This window comes from Macrotis lagotis, chromosome 1, assembly GCF_037893015.1.
Source record: "Macrotis lagotis isolate mMagLag1 chromosome 1, bilby.v1.9.chrom.fasta, whole genome shotgun sequence".
NCBI classification, from domain to species: domain Eukaryota; kingdom Metazoa; phylum Chordata; class Mammalia; order Peramelemorphia; family Peramelidae; genus Macrotis; species Macrotis lagotis.
In genome coordinates, this window is record NC_133658.1 from 162,450,033 (window position 1) to 162,468,728 (window position 18,696).

General features: G+C 35.7%; 1 protein-coding gene and 1 pseudogene across 4 annotated transcripts in view; both read right to left on the reverse strand.

Annotated features, from left to right (window-relative positions):
• The window catches only part of SYNDIG1 (synapse differentiation inducing 1), a 305,302-nt gene that overhangs the window by 65,077 nt on the left and 221,529 nt on the right, over positions 1-18,696 (reverse strand). The gene's annotated exons all lie outside the window — the stretch shown is intronic.
• Positions 6,843-8,051, reverse strand: LOC141504363 (BLOC-1-related complex subunit 5 pseudogene; annotated as a pseudogene).

The window sequence follows — 18,696 nt, forward strand, 5'->3', positions numbered from 1 at the left end:
GTTTGTAAAGTGCTTAACATAGTACTTCACATAGAGGGGGTTCTGTATAAATGCATCTTTACTTCTTTTCTTGATGATATGCAAAGTCCTTTTCTGATAGAAAACAAGAATCAATTATTATATATTTTAGGTTCCTACTATGTTGCAGGTATTGTGCAGAACATAATAGGTGCCGAGGGAAATATCTTCTCCAGGTTTCCAACTATGAAAAATACCCAAAGGAAATTCTGTTCATGTGTATGAAATAATGCCATAAGACAAAGTAAGAATTAAAAACACCCTGTTCAATCAAGTTAGCCTGTGAGAGAAGCCCATGCTGAGTGAACCTATGTGGGGGGGGTGATAGGCACTGTGGTACTTGTCAACACTGAGTAGTCTGACTCAGTGGGAGCACTCCTTACAGGATGCTACATAAAACATATTTGATGTTTTCCATTACTTAATAATATTTGAAAAGATAATCTGAGAAGGGCTCTCATTTGTTAATGGCCCTCTTGTTTCTTATATTTGCAGAGTATTGGTTGCAAATCAGTAACACTGGTTGGACATCCAGGGCACTTCTTTCCAGATCAGCTTAGCTGCTATGGGCTTACTCATGCTGATGCTGGAGACAAAGTCTATCTCTGGCCTTCACTTATAAATTGGATGGAGGGAAACCTGACTGTACATTGTCACTCCCCTCATTATGGTCAAATTTTTTCTCCCACAAGAAGTAAAAGTAACTTTTTAGTGAGAAAACTGAATATAATAATCTTTTTAACTGCATTACATACAATAAAATATTATTATGTCACAGAGATCCTTTGGATCTAGAAATAGTCCATTCACTTATTTGACTTGAATGTGCTCATTTAATTGATCAAGGAGAACTAAGATAGAGAGGTGCCAATAATGGTACTGAACACAAACTGTGACACAGGGAAACAAAGAGACTTGATTTGATATTAGAAGATGGGAATATTAGACTGCCAGTTGTTAGGTAAGCCATTTGTACCTCAGTTTCTTCATTTGTCAAATAAAGAGTAATATTTGTTTTTTCAGCTCATCATACAAGGCTGTTGAAAAGAATGAAAAGGTATATTATAAGTAAAATACTGTATACTATCAGATACTACAAAAGTGCCAATTACCTTTATTATTACCAAAGAGTAAAGACAATTCACTTTTGAGATTGTAATATACTAACAGTTCCTAAGTTCAAATGTTTACTGACTTTGTTCTCTAGGTAGTTTCTTGCTTTATGATTCATGAACCCCCTGAATTCACTAGTATGTGCTTTCCATTTAGTGGAAAGCAGTCTCTGTGAGATTAAAGAAAAAGAAATACTTTATTAACTTTTAAAGAGTTACTATGCATCACATGGCAAGGAGAGATGTCATAAAAGCAATCCTCTGAAGGGAGAGGTCTTTAGGAAGAATGAACTCAAAATTTATAGCAAAATGACATTCTTGGCAAAAGTGAGATCTCTCAGTTCCTGGTTACAAGAAATCAGATATCCTTTGTTTCATAAAGTGCTAGGGAAGCTCCTCTTAGATAACTCTCTTCTGGATTTGGAGGTTTGGTGCTTCTCTAGATTCCATAGTTGACACTTCTCTTCTTTCTGAAGGATCATAATCCCGGTTTCTAACTTTCCTCTGTATTTTCCTCTCTTCCCAATGTTTTCCTCTGGCTTTGTTGTAGATACTATTGCCAGTCACTGCTGCTTGGGACACCACTCTTGACATTGATCTGAATTCTACATCTTCCATCCTTCTAAAGTTGACCATTAGTGGTGATTGGGGAAAAGACAGGGAAAGGAGAGAAATGAAGACTCTTTCCTCCTCTGCCAAGAGCAATTCCCACTTTAGGAGGGCTTATTTCTGGATTTCATTCCTGGCTTTCAACTTGGTTGTTGTTTTAATAAATAGCTTAAAGGTATGTAATTCCTTTTAGCCAATCACAATTTATTTCATGAAGCAAGCTGTGTCTCTTATGCAATGATCAAAGAATTTTATTTTTCTCAAATTGTTTCAGAGCTTCTTTGTACCTAGCTTACACTTTTGATTGATTGTTTGATTCAATTAAGTTGTATGGACCTTCTGTGGTTAAATGAGGTGGGGGCAGAACCTCAATCATTTTATCATAGAGCTTGTCTACCTTAGAGCATTCTAGGGCAGTAATACAAGGTGAGAATTTATTGATTGGGAAACAGATAGCTACAAAAAAGAGAACTCAAAAATGAACCATACAACTATGCTTCTTTCTCTATTTGGGAAGCTGCAATGTATGAAGATGGTGTTCTGGTGTTTTAATGGAGGGCAAATTGTGTTATGAAATCACAACCAGCTCCACAGTTCCTAAATGATGTCACTGAGGGAGGAAACATTTATTTTTGCTTTACTTTATATAATTTCCTTCTGATTGTATATAACACATGTTACAGCTAAGTAAAAGGTCAGGAAAAATATATATGTTCTAAAGTTGTAATGCAATTCCTAATTATGAAGGATTCTTGAAGGTAAAGAGAGTAGAAAGCACACTTTTCTAAATTCTTCCAAGATGTAGAGGAATTCTTAATGGGGTCTGGTGATAAATACTGAATGCGCCTTTTCCATTGATAAATTTGACTAAAATTGGAGGAACTCATCACTGAAGTTCCCATAAGGTGTTGAAGTTTGAGGTTTCCTTAAAACGATTTAAGCAGAGGTAGAAGAGCAGAAGTATCTTCACCAACTAACTTTCTGATCCTTGAAGCACTGGATTGAGAAAATATAGCATTTTGCTAGCCTTGCCTAAAGTACCGCAGTACTAAATCTAGCTTTTTGCAATAAGGTGTTAGGTCAGAGAATCTGGAATGAGTAGAAGAAGGGAATTGGAGACAAGAGTTCTGGGTTCCATTCTCAATTCTACATTCTATTCTCAATACAAACCCTAAATAACTGTACGTACAAATGCAATCAAAACACCTTTAATCGTTCTAAGCTTCAGGTTCCTATTGGACTAGATCATTTGGGGCCCATCTCCTGGGATGTTTTATGATTCCCATTGACCTCTCCCAGTTCCTTCAGAAGAATCAAATTCTATAAAATAGAATATTTTCATTCAATTCTGTGGATTGTGTGTCATTTCTAGGGATTTAATATAAGGTGAAAATGATAGACCATTCAATGTGAGTGTAATAGAAAAAAAATTCAGTGTAATTTAGATCTCAGTCCTCTCATTTCATAAGGTTGGTCATCAATGATGGATTGCTATTCTGCACCATCCTGAATTGTTTCATAAGTTAATGATGAGAGTAATTTGAATGGAACATCTCCTTTCAGGGAGTTTGATTTGGAAGTGCTGCTACATGCATTTATTCATTTATTAGGTTAGGAAATAGAAAATAAAAAATAAGGAGACCTTCAGAGTTAGATTATTACCATTTATATGAATGCACTTGATAGTTATATAAGCACCCTGAGGACTGAAAATTTTACTCTGAGTGAGTTCTGTGCCACACTGATAACTACAAGATCCCTCCACTTTGAAATATTTTCATTTTCCTTGATTTACAAAATAAGCTTCTTGTGCTGGAATTAGTATCTGTAAGAAACACACCAAATAGTCTACAACCACGCCATTAGAGAAAGGACAAATGGAAATTTAAAAGCGAACTGAGAGAGCACCAAAAATGAAAGTATGGATGGAGGATTTGTGGTCCAGAATCAGTTAGAAAATGGTCAGGCTACCAGGGAGCGATTTTATGGAACAGTTTTACCTTCTCCTACTCCTGTAAGGTCATGATCTATTACTGCAATCACCTAATCAAAGGATACAACTATAGGATAATGGGGAATTTAGCCAAAGCAGCTTTTGGATTACAAGCATGTGTCAGTAATACCATATTAATATAGATTTGCTTTCTTCACCAAGAAATAGTGTTTAAATAAATGGTAGGGATTAAGTCTGCTTGGAAAGTTTTAACCTGTGGACTGCGCTCACCTTCCTCCTTGTTCCACTCCCATGTCAGTAGTGCATTCCCTCCACAGTCCTAATTCTTAAAATTCTTATTTTCCTTTAAAACTTGCATCAAATGCTACTTCCAAGAGCAGTTTTTCCTGATCTTTTAAGCTACAAGTACCCCTCCCAATGAATTACCTCATTCTTGTTTTGTATGTTTTTTTGTATTTGCTTATAAATGTACACATAAAGGGGCAGCTAGGTGGCGCAGTGGATAAAGCACCAGCCCTGGAGTCAGGAGTACCTGGGTTCAAATCTGGTCTCAGACACTTAATAATTACCTAACTGTGTGGTCTTGGGCAAGCCACTTAACCCTGATTGCCTTGCAAAAACCTAAAAAAAAAAAATTCTATAAATGTACACATAAATATACATATAGAAATATACACCTTGAGGTTAGCAGTATTCATTTTTGTCTGGAGCCACAGCACCATTACGGATCCTAGCATATAATGAATGTTGAATATATTCTTGTTGATTAACAATCGATAAGCAAAGACTTAGAAATGATTTGAGGAGGTTGCTTGTTATAGGACTTTGAATTAAGTGTTTAACCTCTTTCTGTTGTAGTAGCTTCTTTTTTATAATGGAGAGAACAACCAAAACAATAAGAAAAAGTGATCAAAATCATTTAAAATTCACTTTGCAAATATGAGTACCTAGCAGTGATATAAATAAAAGATTTAAAGATAAAGCTAGATACAACTGAGACGTGCTTACTGTATTAAATTTTTCATGGCAACTGTTCCTATTCAGTCTCCTCGTGGACCAGTGTCTTTGTGAATTTGAGTACTTTTTTTTTTTTCTTGAGATGTGGTTTCTACATATATTTCTCCAGGAAATGATCCAAACTGTTAATGATCAGAGTATTCTATATGACTTTAGGGTTAGATTTCATGGATTGGGGAACTCCCAAATGATACAATCTCAAAGAGTTGCATGTGTCATTAAAAGGCTATGTGACTTGTTTAGAGTCACACAATCAGTATGTTTTAAACCTAGGACTTTGTTGCATTCTATCCACCACACCACATTATCTCTTTTCATATGACTAGATTGCTCTTAAAAATGATTTCTTTCCCTTTTGAGCTTTTTTTATCTCAACACAACTTGGAAATTTTTATATCAAAATATATTTTGAATAGAGCAATTGGATGTGTCTTCCTTAAAAGTGTTTTCCCATGTAGTTGACCTTGAGAAATCTTGGTGTGACATGACATTGTTTTCTATTTCTAGAAAGGGAACCAGACAAATAGACCAGTTAATGGCCACATGTTTTCTTAAGAAAGTAAAGTTGGCAAAATCCTTCTTGAACTATGGTTACACTCTTTCCACAATAATAAGCCTGGTCTAGGCTCAAGGCCACAATCAATCTTTTAGAAGGTATAGTGTTTCCCTCTGCCATTTTTGCCTATTTGGTAACACAAATGGCAGGTATTTTATTAACTTAGCTTCAGGGACAAAATAACAGCTAAATGTCCCTTATTTTTTAAAAGTTGCTCAGGTTCATGCCTAATTGTTATGCTGAATCAACTTCCCACTTTTATGATATAGAAAAGTAAAGTTTTTACATGTCCAGTTGTTCATGTCTCAGCAGAAATACTGCTTGGAATGGAAACTCTAATTAGATATTATCATTCAGTTTGGCACCACAGAATGCCAGCATATCAATAAATAGAGTTATAAAAGCAAACTGTTCCTCAAGTGCTTGTGAAAGTAATATTGTGCTCCTCTTGGCAACAGGTGCTCCTGACTAATTACTATCTACAATGCAAGGCAGCTGACAACTGAAATCTTTGGAGGACAAAGTACTTATAAAGAAATTAATTATTTATGTCCGTGTTAAAACTAAACACAATAAACTTTCATATCTTTACTCAGTTTGGAGAAAAAACATGACTAGAATGGAATATTACAAATATTTAAGTATTGAGCACTTTTTGTTGTTGCTATAATAGTTGATATTATTTTTGCTGTTTATTCATGGTATATCAATGCTGGTGATACTTAAAGGAATGTGCTAATTTTTATCTTAGAAAATAATTTTAAATATTTAATGACATAATTAAACCTTACTCACATAAGGCTCCTTTTTGCTGATTAAAGATTCACAAGGTTCTCATCATTTCTATCTTAATTAGGCAATGTGTTTGTTTTAATTGCTATGTATTCCAATAAGTAGTTGATAAATATAACCTGTTTCTCATAAAAAATCATGTTTTCCATTTTATTGCAATAATGAAACTGATGAAAAGCAGAACACAATTTTGATCTTCTGAGCTTTTAAAAATTGTATATCAATACTAATCCTGAGTACTTCTGAATGAAAGATGAGTAGTCTTTGTCTTATATAACTGAGATCTGTGAGAAAAGATTGCAAATAGAAGGGCTGGGAAAAGAGGAATTGAACTGAATGGGAAAACACTGAGGTGACTTTGAGGGTAAATGTCATTTAAATAGAATGATGGAGGGTAGAATTTGAGAAAAATTGAGGTAAATCTGAAAGGGAAGTCTTCAGTCTTCTCACTGCTATGAGAAGAAATTGAAAGAAAAACCAGGATTAAGAAATAAGGAATAAGAGACCTGAGGAGAAGGTCTCAAAGATAAGGAAAAGGAGAGAATGGGTGGGGCAATGAATTAAATAAGAAAAGGTAAATGGAACAAATTGGTGGGAAAAACCTAAGGGCAGACTTGGCTGATAGGGAAAATTTTTGAAATATGTCAAATGTTGATAGGAGGGAAGTAGAGGTGAGGATATGAATGAATTGGGGAAAGTAAGTGGGGTTTGCTGTCAAGTCACTAAGAAATGATGAATTAAAAAAGTCTTAATAGATGCTTAGAAATAAGGTATACAGAAAACCAATTTATAGTTTAAAAAAAAGCAAGGCAGAAAAATTTCAATTGATATAGAGAACAGGTCAAAGTTTTCATGAGTTGAGTGAATTGGAAAATGTATGCTTTTGCTCATTCTTTTTTAAAGTTTTTCATTTATAATCCTATAAATCAAAGGGCTTTTTAACAGATATTTACTGACAAAAACCTAAAATCATGAAAATAACCTCTCCATTTCTCTTCTTGTTTTAACTAGACCAGCTTATCTGGAATTGGGCTGCACACACTTAACTCAAATGATGACAATAACAGCAATAAAGAATTTCTAGGGCAGAATTCTTTGAAGAATTGACAAGGACTAAATGGTTTATGTTTTAGCAACATTGTTGATGCTGGCCTTCAAGACTTTCAGACTGTGAGATGAAAGAATTTGGTTCACACAAAGTAGACACAATCCCCTTGACTTCAGCCTATCCCTGGATGGACTGCTTCTCTTCCTATCATGGAGAACAGGAAACCAAACAAAAAGTCAGGTCTTGCCTAATAGCGCCATAATTGCTCCCAATATTCTCTTTCTTTTGATGGTTTCTATCCCTCCATGGAGAAAAATCTCCCTGGCTAGTCCTGGAAAAGGATTTGGAAACAACTATGACTTGAGCTTACGATCTGGCTTCATGCTAAAGGCCTCCAACCTCTCATTCTCAGGAAGCATGCTGTTCAGTCTCTCCATCAGAGGTACAGTCTGGTCAATGCCCATTTGTATGCGTGGAAGAATAGAGGGTATTTCGTTGACCTTCTGGATCTGTTCAGCATATTTTGAGTACCTTTTCTGCCACTCCTGCATGAAGCCAAAGAATGTCACCACAGTAACGTCCATCTCTTTGATTCGTTTGACCGAAGCATTCTGATCAAAGGAAAGGGCTTCTGCACACTGATGAAGGTGATCTTGATATCGGAGACATAACTGAAGAGCTTTTTGAGAGTCTAGCTTCTCCAATTTGGTATTTGTGGGAGATGTCTGCCCACTCAAAAGCCCTTTCAAAAGAGGCTGGAAGGTTGGAATCTCTTGTAATTTGATGACATCTGGATCACCACTGATACTACGTGAAGCCTGGGTTCCTTGGGCCACTGCCACAATGTCATCCCATCTTGGCTTTCTGCTTGGTCGGGGGAGTCACTGAGGTGTTGAGGTCGTGCGGTCTGCCGGCCTGGGCTTCGGCGCTCTGCTCGTTCCCCATGCCAGCTTCTTCGGGCACGTGCGGGGCGGCGAGGCGGGAGAAGAGGACCCCGGCTTCAGAGAGCCAGGCCCGGGCCCAGCCTAGAGCGGGCCAGGCGGTGCGTCTCCCAGCCTCAGGCGCGGCGGTGGGTGGCACAGGAGCGGAGGCGGGCACGGGAAAACCTGAGGCGCCCTGGAAGGGCACGCTTCGCTCATTCTTAAAGAGTCAGATGCCTATCTCTGATCCTCACTAGTCTAGGGTATCAAGAGGACTCGGGATTTCCTCTTTCCTACTGCTACCAACTTGAACCCTCAAAAGCCATGGTTTCAATGTTGTTAGGTTCTACATTATAATCCAAGTTTCATTTTAACCACTTAACATCAATTAGTTTTCCCAAAAGAAGGATTTACTTCAAAGATACATCCAGAAAATCAATATCTTTGATAATGCTCTTCCCGATACCTCTCAGTCTCTGGAGGATATAGATATTAGCTCTGCTAGTCTGTATAACCTAGATTGGACTCCCATTCTTTTGCTCCCTGATCTCTAGGCTCTTGGAAGTGAGCTTTCTTTTCTATTAGAGCTCACAAGATCAGAGTATGCAGATTCATTTCCTTTTTTGCTTAATTTCTTTTTTTTTCTTTTAGGTTTTTTTTGCAAGGCAATGGGGTTAAGTGGTTTGCCCAAGGCCACTCGGCTAGGTAATTATTAAAGTGTCAGAGACCGGATTTGAACCCAATTGCCTAATTTGTTAATCACTAAATATGATAGAAACCAATGTAAAAGTATAGTCTTGTTTTTACAGAATCATCAGCATTGGAAGGGAGAAGGCCAATAGTCACTCTAGTTTTATCATTGTCTCTCCTTTGTGTTGAATGAAGAAATTCTACAAATTCACCAAGGGCACAGTCTCAGAGAGGAAGAGGCATTTTTGAATGTTTTCCCAAAGAGACTTATCTTCAACATATAATTAGCTAAACTGAACCAGCTTTTGTTTTTTGTTTGTTTGTTTTTTGTGTCCTTCATTCCCTAAAAACACCTTGACATCAGGAAGATGATGTCATGACAAGCACATGAATTGGATTTGAGTGAGGGGATGCTGTGCTAAGTCAGTAGCCTAAATTTCTCTTCCAGAATGCTCTGGGTTCAGTGACCAGATATGAATTAGAATGTTTGGAGATGGTCCTGGATGCAAGGTAATCAGGGTTAAGTGAGTTGCCCAAAGTCACAAAGTTAATAAATGGCAAAGGACTGAATTCAAACTCCTGTCCTAACTCCAAGGCTAGTGCTCTATCCACTGTACCACCTAGCTGCCCTGAACCACCTTATAGGATATCTATAAATGTGCCAATGCATTTCCAAGAGATTTCCATTTCTTGATACCATGACCCACCTCGATCAAAGATTCTTCAGTATCCTTTACATGGAGAGAGGACTCTTAGACATATGTTAGAACCTCATTACAGTATAATGGTTGAATTCCTGCCATAGTTAAGTCATCACTTTCTAATTTGAAGTGTAAGATGACTCTTATCTACTTTAGATATGAGGGTCAATGAAATATTCTTTAAAAAAATGGAAGTAGAATTTCAATATGAAAATTCACAAAAAAGATTTAGGATGAAGAGTAGACATATTAATAACCCAGCTTTTTACATATCACTTTAAGGTTTAAAAAATACTTCACATATATTAACTCATTTGATCATCACACCAGTCTTGGTCAGTTATTAACCCCATTTTATAGCTGAAGAGACCAAGGCTCAGAAAATTTAAGCCATTTTCCTAAGATCACAGAGCTGAGTAAGCTACTGCAAATTCACACTCTATCTACTGCACCACACAGTTGCCTATTAGCATATCTCATACAGTGTATTCCACATATTAGGTTTACAAATGTTTGCTAAATGATGGAATGAATAATGATAATCTATCTGGGTCTACTTGCATTTTTGAAAGACTGTTTCTGATAGAAGCAATATATATCCATCAGTCAAGTGATTTTTGAGTTTGTACAAATACACATATTGTTTGGGTTTATATTATTAATCGATATATGTTTATCAATGTATAAATATGATATACATAGATATGTATATACACTAATCAATACACATACATATCTAAGTATATATAAGTTACTACATATCTATATCTATATATCTATATACATATATATACACAGGTAGATATACACATTATATAGCATTAATTCTTAGTAAACAAAAGCATATTGGGGAAAAATATCCTCTTCAATTTGACAAATATTTGCTAAACACTTACTCTATCAAAAGAATTATGCTTGGCACTGAAAATACAAAGATTAATATTAAACTGACTCTCATTTGTCATTGAATGGTAGATACTGGAGAAGAGTAAAGGTGTCAATGTTCACACAAAAAGGAAAAGAACATCATCTTCAGCCTAGGAAAAGTCTATAACAGATCATTAAGATGATGGTCAGGTCACACAAGTAGGAGATAACAGGTCCAGGATTGGAACTCATATTCTCTGACTATAATTCCAGTGTTCATTTCTACTGAACTACACAGTCTTCCTATGACCAGTCAAGGTCATTCCACCATAAGTTATTTTGCATAAATAACTCTGATATCACAGACAGCATGATGTATGAAAAAGGGTGCTATTTAGATAGGACACTATGACAATTTTGTTTTGTTTTGTATTTTTTTTTTTACTTTTGCAAAGCAATGGGTTTAAGTGACTTGCCCAAGGCCACTCAGCTATGTAAGTATTAAGTGTCTGTGGTCTGATTTGAACTCAGGTCCTCTTGACTCCCAGGCTGGTGCTCTATCCACTGCATCACCTAGCTATCCCTATACTATGACAATTTTGAGTAAGGATAAAATTCTTTTTGAGTAATTTGGGATTAGGAGAAAGGGAAAAAAAATCATTGATAAGATAGGGACCTGAGTTGCGACCTAAAGAAAATGATAGATTTTAACAGACAGGTGTGTGTGTGTGTGTGTGTGTGTGTGTGTGTGCGTGCGTGCGTGTGTGTGTACACAAGCATATGTGTGAATACCCATTTGTGTATGACTGCATGTTTTGGGGGTTGGAGGATTAGAGTTTAGTTGTGGTGATGATTTATATCATAGAGGGTGTGGCAACAATGTCAGCAGGGTAACCATTTGGTCTAAACAAATTTATGGAAGGGAGCATTATGAGATACTATTTGAAATACTCATTGAACTGAGGATGTAGAAAGTTTTGAATGTCAGAAAGAAACAGTTAGTATACTTTATTCCATAGAAAACAAGGTGCTCTAAAGAGTTTTGAGCAGAAAATGATTGTGATCAGATGAATGTACTAATCTGAACAATGCAGTATCAAGAAATATGGAAAAATTAAGGATGGAATGGAGTCAGGAAAGTAAATTAGGAGGTTATTGAATAACCTAAGAGATCACACTGAGGTGGGGGTAGAGTTGTAATGAAAATAAAGAGGAAGAGATAGATAAGAATTGAATAGTCAAATTGGGAAATCCTGGAAACTGGGTGGATGTGAAGCAGAAGAGAAAGGGAAGAATTAAAAATAACTCCAATGTAGCAAACAAAAGAAAGAATGTGGCCAGCTATTCCACTGATAGGAACAAACATTTTCAGGCATAATACAGAAGGGTAGCAGAGAAAAGAGAAAGAAATTTAGACTGTGATATTTTTTTCACGATAGAAATATCTGAGTTTAGCTCCTAATAGTATTAATAATTCATGAAATTAGGAGCTACCAGATATACTTTTCCCAGTCGCTTCTCCTCCCCCTTTTGCTGCATTGTAGGTGAGCTCATTTATCTTTGCCCCATCTCTTCCCTGCAGGCAACCTCCTGAGCAGAAGATTCAAACTCTGGGTACTGATGTCTGGGATCTCTTTTGTTTTTCTGCTATGGGAAATGTCCTAAGGTTTTTGCTCTAACAGGGCCCTGAGTTTCTTCCTGAGATATTTTCCCACCCAAAATTATTTGTCTTAAAATTTTGTTTGAGAACACCTTTCATGTTATTGGAAATATTTTTTATAAAGGGTTAGAGTTGGTAGGTAAGACTCTCTATCCACATACATTTTTGCTCCTAGAAATTTCATTTTTGTCCAACCTCATCAGAGCTGACTCTCTTAGAGTTAAGAATCTCATTTTTGGATCAATGTTTCATAGGTTTAGACAGTTTATCCAACTGATTCATTTTGCAAATGAGGAAACTGAGTGTCAAAGAGATTAAGTGATTTTTCCCAAAGTCATAAAGTTGATTTTCAACTCAGGGTAGAGGATAACGCAGTTTTCTAACAATGAAAATTAATTCTTATGTTAGGGAGTTAAGAAATGGCTAAAGTCTCCATAGATTGCTTTTTTGGCAGACAATCTCTACAATGTTGAAGTAACTAAAACATTATTCTTTATCCTTTTGTTTCTCTAGATACCTTTCCAATGCTGGGTGCTAGTGTGTGTGTTTGTGTATGTGTGTGTGTGTGTGTGTGTGTGTGTGTGTGTGTGTGTGTGTGTAGATTTTATTAATGCATGACAAGTGACTGTGCTGCTTTCCAATTCCCTTTTATAATAAAAACATTAAAAACGAACAGAACAAAATATGATTTAAATCTAAGTGACAATGTGCAATAACCAAAGCAGTCATAGATTGGTCCTGTTTGCTTATTACTCTGTAGCCAAAGAAATCAAAGAAAATGTATGCTGCATTTGAAATGAAATTACGAAGAGGTTCCATGGTTTTAGAAGACACTGGACTGGTGCTTCATTCATTTATTCATTTATTCAGCTGATAAATATTTATTGGGTGTCTGCTTTCTGGAAGGCACTGTCCTTCGTGGCATTCTGCCTAATAAGTCCTTTTTGTTAAGAAACCTGTTGGCACAAGCTCATCCAGTTGCTCTTACTGTCAAATGTTTCCCTGTTCCAATCCATTGGCCATTCAGTGATCAAATGTAAAATTAACCACATCATTCCTCTATTTAGTATTCCAGTGATTCCTTATTACCTCTAAAATCAAATATGAATCCAGTCAGTCAATAAACCTTTATTAAGCACCTACAAAGAACCAGGTCTAGCCTTAAGTCCCTGCTCTCAAGAAGTTCACCACCTAATGAAGGAGACCTTTATGCAAACAAAATCTTTTGCATTTAAAGTTCTCAGCAACCTGATGGTATGTTACCTTTCCTTTTACCTTGACATCTAGACTTCTTACAAATCACTCCCCTCTATGCAGTCTACATGGGCAATACTTCCTGTTTCACATACACTATGCTCAATTGAGGCATCTAGGTATGGACCTGTAGTCAGAAAGATTCCTCTTCCTGAGTTCAAATTTGTCTTTAGACACCAGTTGTGTGATCCTGGTCAAGTTATAGAACCCTGTTTCCTCAGTTCCCTCATCTGCAAAATGGGCTGGAGAAGGAAATAGTAAACAACTCTAGTGTCTTTGCCAAGAAAACTCTAAATGGGGTCAAAAAAGTTGGATGCTGGGGTGGCTAGGTGATGCAGTGAATAGAGCACCGGCCTTGCAGTCAGGAGTACCTGGGTTCAAATCCAACCTCAGACACTTAATAATTACTGAGCCATGTGGCCTTGGACAAGCCACTTAACCCCATTGCCTTGAAAAATCTAAAAAAAAAAGTTGGATGCTACTGAAGAATGACTGTTCAACAACAAAAGCTCCAACTCCTATTTGTTATCTTTTGCATTAACTGAATTTCTCTCATGTCTGCAATGAATTTTCTATTCATTTCCATTTGGAATTCTTGGTTTCCTTTAGTCTTGACCAAATTACTACTTCTTATACAAAAACTTCAATGATTTTTTTTCCATTTTCCTAAATTTCCTAGTACCCTTCCTCCCCAAACTACCTGTTTTATATAAATTTAGGGTACAGATGGGTGGCACAAAGGATAGAGACTGGCTTTAGTCAAGAGGATGGGAGTTTGAATCTAGTCTCAAATACTTGACAGTTACTTAGCTGTGTGACCTTGGAGAAGTCACTTTACCCTGATTGCCTCTCATCCAGGACCATCTTCAGGCATCCAGATTGATATGTAGTCACTGGACCCAGATGACTCTGGAGGAGAAAGTAAGGCTGGTGACTTGTCTCAGCATCCCCTTCTTCAGATCCAATTCATGTGCTTGTCATGAAGTACAATATCAATATCAATGTTTGTGAAATTCCTGTATAGAAAGGGGTCCCTGACATCATTCTGGGCCCTGAGAAATTCCTTAGAAATATAACTTTGGCTAGGCACCTCTGGGTCTGAAAATAGTCTGATAGGATACAAGGGGTCATGGATATACCATAAAATTGTCTAAAGATTTAAAAAGCACCCTTGTTATCATAATTATCTTGCTGCATCTATTAAATTTCAGAACTGCCTCCCCCTTCCCCAGATGTGGCTGGAACCATAAGATAGTAAATTCCTGACTCCTTCCATCTCAGAAAATATGTTCAATCATTACACAAGGACCCTGACCCCTTCTCACCCCTATCTATATGGAACCATATGTTTACATATGTATATGTCAAAATAATGTATCTGTCTTTGCTTTTCAGGATTTTGCTTACTCTCAGTACCCCCCCAACACTATTAAAAACCCTATCCCCTGAACACTCAGGTACTGTCTGATTTGGGTACTTAATACCCTAGATAGTCCCCGGGAATATTAAAGATCTCCAACTTTATCAAATTCTGGTCTCCACCTCACTCTTTGGGTACAACAGTCATGACATCACCTTCTTGATGTTGTGGTCTTCTTTGACAATAAAGGACAAACATCATCATTCTAGATAACCTTAGGATGACAGGATCCTTGCTTTTCTTCAACATCAAAAAGTACTCTTTGAATTCAGGTACTGATTTGCTTTTTTGTTTTTACACTGTCTGGAAAAACAGTAGGAGATTAATAAATGTTTACTGACTGACTAATATGAAGGTTGAGATCTCTATGGATCATTGACATCCTTGTCTTTTGGGTTAATCTACAAAAAAACCTTCTAATCTTCCAAAAAGTATTAAACAAATCATATACCCTTGTCAGTCGCTCTGCATTAAGATGATAATTGAAAATAATAATATTTTATTTCAAACCTTTTTTAGGATAATTCTTCATCTTTCATTTCAAAATACTAGTATAAATAAGCATTCAATGAGATCCTTAAGGACTACCATATCTTCTAATAGAAGGTTACCCAGGAAAAATAAATCTAAAAAATTTTTTGTTTCTACATTTGTGACAATTTATTTCTAAGTGGGAAAAATAGGTGCTATAGTGGATAGAGCATTAGCCTTGGAGTCAGGAGGACTGAATTTAAATCTAGTTTGTTCCAAAAGTCTCTGCTTCCAAAAGCTTTAGTTACTTAAAACTGCATTAAAACATTATAGACACATTGTATTTTTATATTATACTTTAAAAACTCCCAACATTGCATTTAAATAGTAGTATTGTATAATGGTTAATTGTCCACATGCCTTTCTGGTTAAACTGTAAACTTCACATTTTGCTTTTCTTTGTACCTACTACAATGCCTAAATAGTAGATGCTCAAGAACAAGAATATTTAAATTAATTGTATAATCTGGTTATCTAAAGGAAAAAAATAAATTTTTCTAATATTTGTTGAATAGATTTTTAAATGTATAATCTCACTTTTCTACCCTAGTAAATAAAATATTATTAACATAATTTAGTATTTAGTGAATATGCCTATTACTATGTTATTAATATTCTAAATTTTCTCTGAATGGTAACTATCACATAGGAAAGATAAGGATGCTCAAGACAACACTTTAGGAGTTACTGTTTTAAAACATAAATTCTATGTAGAACATAATCTCCTTAAGGTCAGAATCTCTTTCAATTTTGTCATTCTATTTTCTTGTGTCTTCCATGTTTTTTTTTACATATTGTGATTGTGACTGAATTAGGCCTTTTCTGGAATCCCTCATTTACAACCCAGTTCATTTTCCTTTGTGAAATCACTGTTAAGTCTCTTGTACTCATTTATGTAGATGTTGAATCTCCCCCATAGAACATAAGCTTCTTGAAAACAGGGACATTTTCCTTTTAAACTTTGAAGCCCTGGTGTAGAACCTAGTACTTTCTATGTAGTGGGCTGAATTGAATTTTTTTTTCTTTTTTGACTGAGTTGGCTATAATTTGTTCTGTGATTTGCCCTATTTCCCTAGAGATAATACATCTAAAGAAATCCAGTTATTTGAGGTTTTACCACTGAAATGTGAACTTCTATTCTACATAATAACTAAAAGGGTCAATAGGTGAGAGGAGATTGTGTAAAAATCAAACCAGACCAAACCAAATTGAGGACAAATGAACAAAATAAAGATTTTCACAGAGGTACTTTATAGCTTTATTTCAATGAAATGAAAGCTTTATATTTATGGAATGTGGATTTTAATATTTATAGCTATCAATGGAAACTTAGAGAGGAGGAGAAGAATTCTAAACACATATCATATGCCTGACCCAAATATCCATTTTCTTGTTACCTATTTCAGATTTATAGAAACATTCATTTAGCTTATGTTGCTTTCTTGGACTGTCATCTTTTCTGTGCTCTTCTCATTTGATTACATATGAATGAAAAATTTCATCCAGGAAGAAGGGATGTGAGAGTTTTTAAACCTTTTTTTTAACGTTTGTCTTTCTTTGTGTCTGTCTTTTTTTTATTCCATTTGACATTTAATGAATATCTACTGTATCTTTGGCATTAGGTACATACAAAAATGAAACAATCCTGATGCTCAAGAGACTTATATGTGTCTTTCTTTTAGTGCCAAATTCCCATTTTGAGATAGGTAAACATGAAGTTTGGGCCTTTTGCCAAAACACCTCTAAAAATTATATTTATTTACATATACATATGCAAATATACATCTGCATATATGTATGTATGTATCAAAGCTTTGAAAAATGTCCCCCAAATCATGAAAGAAATAAGGGAGGTAAAAAAGGCAGAGAGGGTTCCAGAGAGAAAAGGTCAGAACAGCTATTTTCAGAGTGCATAAAATATTCCATTAGTTTTATTACTAGAGTACATTAACATCATGTGCAGCAGGAAGATGTGTTTTAATACTGACCATCTTTTTTCAGTTTCCAGAAAGGAAAGTATAATACAAAGGTAATGAAACTACTGTTTTGATTAGGAGTCTTTTTCTCCTTGGAAGCTGAGTGGTTTGCTAAATCAGCAGACTGATTTGGTAGCTTTCAGCTACTGCTGAACTGAGATATAGTCTTCTCAAGTCAGAAATGGAACTAGGAAAAATAAAGAGAAGGGAGTGATCTAGTCCCTTGATAATGGATTCCAGAATTGTAAATTCTTGGTTTAATTCAGACAAGAAAAAGGATTTTCTATTGTCTACATTCATGATAAGGGAACTGAATAATTAATATTCCTAATAGATGGGTTAAGAGCTATTACTTAAGCATTTCCTTTAATGAGGTGAGGGATAGTTATTTCTAATAGCTATAATTAGGTCATAGGATCCTAGATTTAGAGTAGAAAGGAATGTTGGATGTCAGAGTTCAGTATACTTCTAGGGACCCCTAGGACTAAACTAAAATTGTGAGATTGCTTTGGGGCAAACCAGGGGACTGACTGATAGAAATCATTCCAGGTGTTATGATTTAAAAATAATACTTCATTCTATATATTATAGTATACTAGTCTATTTGCTTTACAAAAGCAAACCATCTCTAACCCATCACTTCATACTTAGTAACTATAAAAGATAATTATTATAAATAATTCACATCCCACTAAGCTCCTTGCCTTCCCATTTAAACAGACATCCCAAATCCGATAACCTGGAGCTTCATTGCATAGGAATTAGCAAACTTAAATTCTATTCTTTGCCCACAACTGCCACCTCCATGATTTCGATCTCTGAAATTTTCTTCTCTTCACATAAACTTCTTCTGACTCACTTTTTTCTTCTTCTGATTTACTCCTATACTTCATTCTCACCACATGCTTCATTTTCACCCAGTTCAATGAGTTTTCTGGCCTCATTTTTCCTACTTTATACTCAGTTTTATCACACTAGTTCAATTATATTCTATTATCAAAATTTATTTTCTATTTGACCATTTTCTTTCCCTGTCAATCCTCAACCCTATTGGGAAAACTCCCAGTTGCTGCTTTCTCTGCATTTACTTCTATGCTGGAGAAAGGCATATAGATATATTAAATTGATTCACTTTGTTCTTTTATCTCCAGTTTTTTCTCCAAGTGTCTTCTTCTGTCTTCTCTGTATAATCTCTCACTTAAAAATCTCCTATGTTGATATCATAGTATATCATCTTGATGCAGATGACACCTAAATATACATGTCTAGAGTAAGTCTCTCTCCTGAATTGTAGTCATTTTGTGTTAGCTTCCTATTGGATATTGATTCATGGCTGTTCCTTAGGTAAAGGAGACATGTCCAAAATTGAATTTTTCTCCTCTTCTCACCCCTCATCTAAAATTTTACTATTTCTATTGAGAGCATTATCATCATATTTGTTTGTGAAATACTCTGCATATTCTATCTCAATTTACCTTCACAACAAATTTATGAGGTAGGTACCAGTCTTGTTCCCATTTTTCAGATGAAGAAACTGAGATTAAAAGAGGTTAAAAGGATTGCCTGAGGGT